Genomic DNA, 10,350 nt, shown 5'->3' with positions numbered 1-10,350 from the left:
AATGTTATAACGGTGCTGTGGAGGCGTGGCAGTGTTCGTCGAATGACACAGATAGCGGAAACTTGGAAAAAGAAAAGAAGTTTATTACGAGTGTTCCAATCACTGTTTGAATGTAAAACGTGTTAGTTCAACGAATAACGAAAACAGTGAAAGTGCAACTTACCTCGTGAACAATCAATCACCATACAAGGAAGTGTACATGCATGGATTTCGCAGATTAACAAAAAGAAATAAAATAGCTGATAAATATAGAAAGTGGTTAGAAAATAATTAAGATAGATTAATTGAGAGTTAGTAATAAATATAACCGGAGTAAAAGGATATTTTATTGTGTATTAATCTACGTAGTATTGTTATATTATTATATCTAACATGTAGAAGTGGATTTTGTACGCATATATGTATATAGTTACAATCCAAGTAGTATTCATAATATTTATTTTCACTGATAACAAGTACGTAAAACCTAAAATAAAACAAAGGTTTTAACAATAAAAAAAAAACAAAAAAAAGGGGGAAGAAGAAAAAAAAAGAAGAAAAAAAAAGGAAAGAAAAAAAATATAATATATATAAATATAAAATTTTCTTTTTCTATAAAAGGTTATTCCTATTTCTGATAAACTCGAGAAACGAAAACATTATACCATGATACACTGACACAAAGATACACCACACAGAAGAAACTAATAGAGAACGCTTTAAGCTTGGCAAACTTACCGCCCGACGAATTTGCATACACCATAACCAAAACCCAGGACACATGGCTTTGATTGTTATTTAATAAGGTTTTGGGTTTATAAAATAACGATTCACTTAGATTCGTTTTCTCCAATATATTTCAGTCTTATAACACGTCTTACCACACAGGAATCTCCAAGTCAATAGAACAACGTGGTCGACTTCTAAGACAAAAGAGCGTCGTTAGAAGTCGTACCAACTTAGCTTGTAGTAAGCAGCGATCATACCAACTTAACATTTCTCAACACTCCCCTTTGATCGCTAGTTTCTACAAGCCCCATAGCTTTGGTAAATTGCTGGGTCTTAATCCTATTTAGGCCTTTGGTGAGAATGTCAGCCACATTCTCAGGACTAGGTACATAAGTATAATCTAGTATCCCCCTCGATACGCAGTTCTTAACGTAAAAGTAGCGCACTTGGACGTGCTTAGAACTCTCAGCAATTATTTCGTCCTTTGACCATGAAATAGCTCCGATATTATCGCAGAATATCTTGCAGGGGCGATGGCAATATGACAGTTGACCCAATTCCTTTAACAGTAAAGAAATCCACACTGTTTCCCTTGCTGCTTCCTGCATTGCCACAAATTCCGCTTCGCACGTAGATTGAGCTATAATCGGTTGTTTTTTGGATAGCCAGGATATCGCACCACCAGCGAGTATGAACACATACCCGCTCCTGGATTTCCTGTCTACCGTACAACCCGCAAAATCCGAGTCGCAGAACACCTTCAGAGGTTGCCCGGTCCTTTGGTATACTAACTTCAAGTCTTTGGTATTTAGTAAATATCTGAATACCCGCTTCGCTGCTTTCCAATCGGATACAGTCGGATTCGCGCATCTTTGGCTTAGTTTCCCTATTGCACACGCAACATCAGGACGACTTACAGTAGCTACATACATTATGTGCCCCACAGCTTGTTCATATAATTTACTGTCGAGAGGCTCATCACGTTCAATATCAAAACCAGCCTCGCATTCTCTAGCTAGCGGTGTCGACACTCCCACCACCCCAACCTCACGAGTAATGTCAAACAGATCCAGCATTTGACCTATCTGTACAGATTGATCGAATACTACAGTGGTGCTGTTTGGCTTACTCAGGTGGATGGACAGAAATTGAGTGTCTACGCCTAGCATTCTAACATCTAATTTGTCCTTAATCCTAGTTTTGAATATCTCAATCCACTCATTCGTCCCAAACACGAGGATGTCGTCCACATACACAGCTACAATAAATTTTTTAGACGCATATATATATATATATAAATATATTTCAATCAATCAATTTGGACAGTTACATATAAGTATAAACATATATGCCGAACATGTAATAACCTAGTAAATATTAGAGACAGTGCTTCCAATACTATGCAATAAATACAATATTATCAATTTATGAAATAAAAGTATACATGAAGTCAAAAACTAATAGTTTAACTAATAGTTTAATATATATATATATATATATATATATATATATATATATATATATATTCCTGGCGTTTCAATTATTTTCCCCTTTTGTAGTTATTCTTATTTCCTGGTTTATTTTGAATTGTGTGTATATGTATTTTGTTTATTGGTTGGATCCGTTAATCGCCCTCGTTTTGTTAATCCTTCCTTTCGTTTCGTAGTGCCGTGTGTTCGTTTGTGCATTCAAATCCTTATTCGCGTGTTTTGTATAGAATGGTTTTCTTGTTCTTGTTACGGCGTGTGCGGAGCGCGGGACGTGACACCCCCGCCCTTGAAGTTCAAATTTCCAAAGGAAATTTGACTGATGGTATCTCTGAGTTCGCTCAAGGCGGACGTAGATGTCGTTGGTAGTTGAGTGACTACCGGTGTTATCGATATCCCTTGAGGTTGTGCTGTTTGATCATCGATATTTCGTCTTCTTTTGAGGTATCGTAGCGGGTGGGTGACTGAGCCGCATATTGCTCCTAATAGGGCGATTCCACATTCGTAAGTTTCACGTAACTGGTATCCGTGTGCGGCTATATCTATTATTGTTTTGATTAGTTTAAATATTGCGAGTATTCCAAATATTGCTGCACTGACAGTTCCAAATTCCATAAAACCAGTCCATAAGCTTGATACGGTATTTTTCGCTATTGTCGTTAATGTGTTTTGTCCATCATTCCCAGGATGTTTACTGTTCCAGGGACGATTGTTTTTCCTGTTGCTCCTCTCGCCAATGCGTTCGAGACTGCAGATTTTCTGCCGGGAACATGACGTGGCTTCCGCTCGTGGCCAACGACGATGGTGCTGAATATCGCCACGTTTGGCGCACGTCCGGGTGGAGTTCCTGTGGTGCGATTCCTTTGCCAAACGGGTAGTTCCGAGTAGCATTTTGTTGTATGTCGTACCTTTACTTGTACCGGAATGCATTTGACTATATGGATCGCTTCTCCTGCGATCAGAGCCATGTGTCCTGGGTTTTGGTTATGGTGTATGCAAATTCGTCGGGCGGTAAGTTTGCCAAGCTTAAAGCGTTCTCTGTTAGTTTCTTCTGTGTGGTGTATCTTTGTGTCAGTGTATCATGGTATAATGTTTTCATTTCTCGAGTTTATCAGAAATAGTAATAACCTTTTATAGAAAAAGAAAATTTTATATTTATATATATTTGTTAAGGAAATTCAAGGATTTGGGAATACAAATTATTGCCTATATTTCCCACACAACAGTTATACATCTATATTACTCTCTGAAGAACGTCTTGCACGCACGCTGGTCGCCAACCGACTATCCTAGATTCTGCTAACATCTGGCAACAGTCTTTTGTCTCCACTAAGCCTTGACGCCCTCTAACCCTTACACACACACTCTCATGTACAGTGTAAATGTATCACTTCCCTAACACGCCTCCTTACATTTATACTGTACACTTAATTTTATTTACATACTTGTCGAATTAACAAAATATTTAACATTTATCGCTTTATTTACATTTCTCTTATTTTACATTCATCCATGACCTAAACCTTTCAAATTTCTCTCTACACAGTGCCTTCGTAAAAATATCCGCAGTGTTTTCTTCTGTACTTACTTTTATTATGTTTATCTTATTTTCCTTTACGTACTCGTGAATGTAGTGGTAATGAACTTCGATGTGTTTAGAATTTTTTGTAAAAGTTCCGTATTTTGCTATACTCATTACTCCAGAGTTATCCTCATAGATTTTTACAGGGTTATCGTCTACATTTACATCGAAGATTTTCATTAGTTCTCTGATAGTCATTACTTCGCTCACCGCTTCCGATAGAGCAACATACTCTGCATACGTCGAGGCTTTTGTCACACACCTTTGTTTTTTAGACTTCCATCCAATTACATTTCCATACAATCTAATTACATACCCAGAAGTCGATTTCCTATCTATATGATCTCCTGCCCAATCAGCGTCCACATAACAATCTATCGTTTCGCACTTTTCATTTCTTTTATAATGTAGCCCTAAAACTCTAGTCCGGTACAAATATTTCAATATTCGCAAGGCATATTTAAAATGTGTCTCGTTACAACAATCTTGAAATCTACTCAGATAATTCACACTATAACTTATATCAGGTCTGGTATTTACACTAATATACAGCAATGCGCCAATTAAATTCTTGTATCCAATGTCCTCTCTATTTATCTCAGCTTTTTCAATTTTTAAGTTGGTCTCCATAGGTGTACAGTACAATTTGCTGTTATGTAATTTATATTTGTTTGCTAATGATTCTATGTATTTCTTTTGGCTTAATCTCATTTCATTTTTTAAATAATCATACTCTATATTTATTCCAAGATATTCTTTTACTTCACCTAAATCTTTCATTTCAAATTTATCAGTTAATAATTTTTTTACACTTTGTATCTTCCCTTTGTTTTTACTACAAATCAACAAATCGTCTACGTATATTAACAAATAAACAACATTTTCTCCCTCTCCATAAGTATATAGGCACAGCTCTATATTGTTCTTCTTAAAACCTAATCTCGTCACATACTTATCAAAACACTCATACCAGTCCCTCGGACTTTCTTTTAACCCATAAAGCGCTTTCGATAATTTACAAACTCTATTCGTTCCGTCCGCATATCCCTTTGGTTGATTTACATATACCTCCGAGGTTACTTCACCATTTAAAAAGGCAGTTTCTACATCCATTTGCTCAATTATTACTCCATTTTGACAACAATATGATAGCAATATCTTAAAGGTCTGATTACTCGCCACTGGAGAATATATGTCATCGGCTACGTTTCTTTGTTGAAATCCCCTTACCACTAATCTAGCCTTATACCTGTCCTCTGATTTTTTCGTGTAAACCCATTTTACATCTAATACTTCTTTGCCTTTTACCCTTTCTACCAATTTCCAAGTTTTATTCTTATAGAGACATTCTATTTCCTTATCCATAGCCTGTTTCCAAACTTCACTATTTTCACAACAAATCGCCTCCTCAAATGTGCAAAGGATATCTACTCTACAATAATTTGCGTGAATCTCACTACTGTTTTCCTTTTCTGGATACCTTACTGGAGTTTTCTTATTACGTGTAGATCTCCTAGGAATCTTTACGCTTTCAGAACTATTATCATTTTCATCTTCTCTACTTTCTAACTCTTCCTTATTCATGCTGTCCAATAAATAATTATCTTTACTATCATCGCTAACTGCATCGAATGAATTCTCCTCAAAACCGATACATTTTTTGTCTGTTTCTACGACCTCTACATGTCGCTACTGTTATTTTTACACATAATAGGACTCTCTAACCTACTTCACTATATCCTAACAGAATTCCCATATCTGCCTTCTTATCCCATTTGGAAACTCTTTTTTGTTCTGGCCTTCTTACAAAAACTTTACTTCCATATAGATGTAGATTTTTAACACTTGGTTTTCTCCCGAAGAATATTTCAAAAGGTGTCTTTCTTTCTATAGTATTCGCTAATATTCGATTTTTCAAGTATGCCGCTGTACAAACTATTTCCGGCCAGTACCTTTTATGTACTTTCGCTTCCGCTAACAAGCAACGCGCTATGTCCATCACTGTTCTATTATACCTTTCCGCTGTCCCGTTTAATTCATGTACGTATGTTGGGCAATTATTTATTCTTATACCTTTATCCCTAGCAAATTTATAAATTCGATTATTTAAATATTCTTTGCCATTATCGCATCTTAATATTTTTAACCTCTTGCCCGTTAAATTTTCGGCTTCATTTACGAACTGTACGAAAGAATCAAAGACCTCATCTTTTGATTTTATACAATAGATCCTAGCTATTTTACTATAATCATCGATAAATGAAATGAAATATTTTTCTCCATTGAATCCGGTAGTCTTAAAGGGACCACATACGTCCGTATGAATAATTTCCATTATTTCCCTAGCCTTAGTTCGATTATTTTTGAAAGGTAAGTTATGCATTTTGCTTTCTATACACACCCTACATTTCAAAAGTTCCTTTTCAAATTCATTCGGTATGCCAGTCACTAGCTGCTCTTTACCCAAAATCTCTAAATATTTAAAATTTACGTGTCCTAGCATCCTATGCCATCTTTCCTTTTTACTCATACCACTACGTTCGGCGCTGTTTACTAAGTGCTTCTTCCCTTTCAATATACTTTTTATTCTATATGTCCCATTCTCTTTGAACGCTACAGCTGTAAGTATATTATCCTCATCTATTACTTTCGCAATAGTTCGTTTGGAAATAACCGTATTCTTATTGTCTGTTAGTTTACCTAAACTAATCAAATTTGCGGACATTTCTTTCGCGTAAAATACTTTCCTCATATTTATTTTATTTTGTTTTCCGAATGCTTCAAAATAACTTATAACATTCCCAACTTTTGTCGCTTTTATCGGTCTATTATCGCCTAAATATATATTTACCGGTTCTTTTAGGTCGATAGATTTATCGAAATAATTTATATTATTAATTATGTGATCGCTACAACCGCTATCTAATAGCCACACTATTTCGTTCTTACTTATTTCATTCGTCTCACTGCTGTTTGCTGCGTGCGCCGTTGCTGTCCATATGCCTGCTCTTGAGTTTCCATGCTCGCCCGTGCCGGTTCTTGATTGACGATGAAAGTTTCCACGTCCTCTGCTCGTATTGCCTTTGTTCTCTCTTCCTCTGTTTCGACCACGTGTTGGCCCATGCCAATAGCCGTTACTGCTTCCCGCTTGGACGCCATTTTGACACTCTCTCGCAAAGTGTCCTAATCTTCCACATCTGAAGCATCCTTCCTTTTTTGCAGAAAAGGCGTTGGTTTGCCTTTCTCCTCGATTGGATTTATTTTTCTTCTCTGCTATTTCTATTTTATTTTTCACATACGCTACCGTTTGATTCTCTTCTTTCAATGCGTCTATTATGTCCGCTATGTAGCTGTATTCTTCGGGTAACGTATTCAGCATGTAATTCAGCTTTTCCCTCTCACTTACTTGTGCGTCCGCACTTTTTAATTCATTTATTAATTTTTCGAAATCGTTAAAGAATGATGCTGAATCACTGTAGTTCTCCAGTCTTATGTTTTCCAATCTCCTTCTGCATACGATCTGCAGTGCCGTCGACTCTTTCAAGTACATTTCATCGAACCTTTTTATTATATCATACGCCGTTTTTCCTTCCCTAACATACTCCAATTGTCTGTTCGATATTGCACTATAAATTATATTAATTGCCTTCAAGTCCTTTTTGTCCCAGTCTTCATCGTCTCTTTCGTTCTTCATTCTAGTTGTAACAACCTCGCATTCCTTATATTCGAGAAACATCGTGATTCTTTGCTTCCACATTCCATAATCCTCACCATCGAATATAAGTATCATGATTTCCGATCTCTCCATTTTAATTGATTCTTCTTTTTTTTCTTTTCTTACTCAAGCGTTCCTACGTGCTCGAAGTATATTTTTTCCTCTGAAAGTTTTTTTTTCTTTACTGAAAACTCACTCGCAAGATCGTAACCACGCACTAAATATCTTGCAAAACTAGTAACCACGCTCTGCTACCATGTTAAGGAAATTCGAGGATTTGGGAATACAAATAATTGACTATATTTCCCACACAACAGTTATACATCTATATTCCACTCTGAAAAACGTCTTGCACGCACGCTGGTCGCCAACCGACTATCCTAGATTCTTCTAACATCTGGCAACAGTCTTTTGTCTCCACTAAGACCTTGACGCCCTCTAACCCTTACACACACACTCTCATGTACAGTGTAAATGTATCTCTTCCCTAACAATTTCAATTCTTTGAATTTTGTTTGAATTATTGTTAATTACAATCACAATTTCTGATAATATCATGCACACGATTAAGTGTAACCACGCTCTTAATCGTTATCGTTGTCAATTACAATTATAATTCCAAGTTTACTTACATTCATTTTAACGAAACCAATGTTTACTACTAGAACACGCACATATTCGTACAACGATGTTAAAAATCTGAGCATAATGGAAATGTACGTACAGCAGATACTCACAGGAAAAACCAACGAGACTAATAATAAAATCAATGAATTAGAAAAAAAGAGCTATAGACAAATATCTTATAATATACCGTGGCATAATCTGCAATTTATTATAAAATAATTGATCCGAGCAGTATCAATTATAAAAGAAGATGGCTGAATGTGATAGACACTGTCGAATACTAATCAAATATAATCATTTAGTTAATCTTTAAGATTTAAGTTAAGATACATCTTTGAGGAATCAATAAGTGTTTCGCTAATAGCCTAATAGATCTCTTGATAGATCAAACGAAGAAATACCTAACCGCGATTACAGCCAATTGGTACATATTATTCGATACATAATTAATATTTGTATCACGTACAGCGATGCAAGTGGTATTGAAGAAAATAGCCATTTTACGTTACAACTATAACGAGTAAATTTACTCGTTTAACTTGAGAGGAATTAAAAAGGTACCTGACTTTTAAATAAGCATTAAATAAGAAATTTAAATATCGCAGACGGTGATGTAGGTGTTATTCAAGAAAAGAGAACATTTTATTTTGTAATTAGCACGAGTAAATGAACGAATATCGATAATATAATATAATGATTAATATGAATTTTATCTGGCTGATTATTTAAATACCATAACATATTTCACAGTAACGTCATCGACTGCCGTTAGGCTCTTTTCCCTTTTTGTTCAAACTAATTGATAGTCGAAAACTAGTATCAAGGAGGTGTGAATTTAGTCTTAGTTTGTAGAAACTATTAAAATGATAAAAATGGATACCGTATTAAATCGTCGAAGGCGCCAATTTACGATAAAAATTAAGAAATTGTTCAATTTGATTTTGTTATAATGGAAAACCCGTCCTTTGCTATGTCAAGAGATCGTTAACGTTTGATTGACATCTCGACACCTTGTCAAGATATATAAGGAACGCGAGAAGTCGCGCGCGAGCTCTTTCGTGCCTGAAATTCCGGACAGTGAACATCCAAGAAGAATTTAAATATAAGGTAAATAAAAAAAAATATCAAATAACAACATTGTAACTAGTAATTTATAACGTCTAAGTCATTAATTTACAATACTTGAGAAATTAATTTATAATATTTAAGCTATTAATTTATAACATTTAAGCCATTAATATATAACATATAAGCAATTAATTTATAACGTCTAAACTATTAATTTATAACATTTGTTGAGATATGTATAATTTTCTGTGTTGGACTGGGTTAAGTGTGTAGTAGAGATACTTGTATGTGAATATCAGCGTGTGGATGTATGTGTGTGCGCGGCGTCTCGAAAACAGATGAATGTAAACTGTTCAGTCGTTTAACAGTCGGGTATAGAAGAAAGTGCTGAGACGCGCGCAAGTGTGTATCGATGAATATATAAGAAATCGTCCATGAAATAAATAGATTACTATTTTAATATTAATCCTCAGTATAAATTTAGTGTTCTTATAACATTATTTCGGCTTCAAAGATCCACAATTGTCAAAAACATTTGTGCTATTAATTTATAACATTTAAGCTATTAATTTACAACATCTAAGCCATTAATTTACAACATTTGAACTGTCATTTTATACATGTAAGTTATTAATTTATAACATTTAGGCTATTAATTTACAACATCTTAGCCATTAATTTACAATATTTGAACTATTATTTTATACATTTAAGCCATTAATTTATAACATTTAACTCTGAATACAGTATTCAATTTCCAATTTCACTATTTCGTATAAAATCTGTGGTAACACAGAGTGTCGATGTATGTAACGATATATGGTATAACGTTATAACGTATTACTTTACATGATATAACTTTATAACGTATTACGTTTTATGGTATGACGTTATAACGTATTACGTTATATGGGACGACGTTATGACGTATTACGTTTTATGATATTACGTTTTATGATATAACGTTATAACGTATCACGTTATATCTTATAACGTTATAACGTAATACGTTATATGCTATAACTTTATAACGTAATACGTTATATGGTATAACGTTATAACGTATCACGTTATATGGTATGACGTTAGAACGTATTACGTTATATGGGATGACGTTATAACGTATTACGTTATATTCAATAACGTTACAACGTCATACGTTG

The sequence above is a fragment of the Bombus huntii genome, unplaced genomic scaffold, assembly GCF_024542735.1.
Source record: "Bombus huntii isolate Logan2020A unplaced genomic scaffold, iyBomHunt1.1 ctg00000094.1, whole genome shotgun sequence".
Taxonomy (NCBI): domain Eukaryota; kingdom Metazoa; phylum Arthropoda; class Insecta; order Hymenoptera; family Apidae; genus Bombus; species Bombus huntii.
This window is presented reverse-complemented; position numbering follows the sequence as displayed.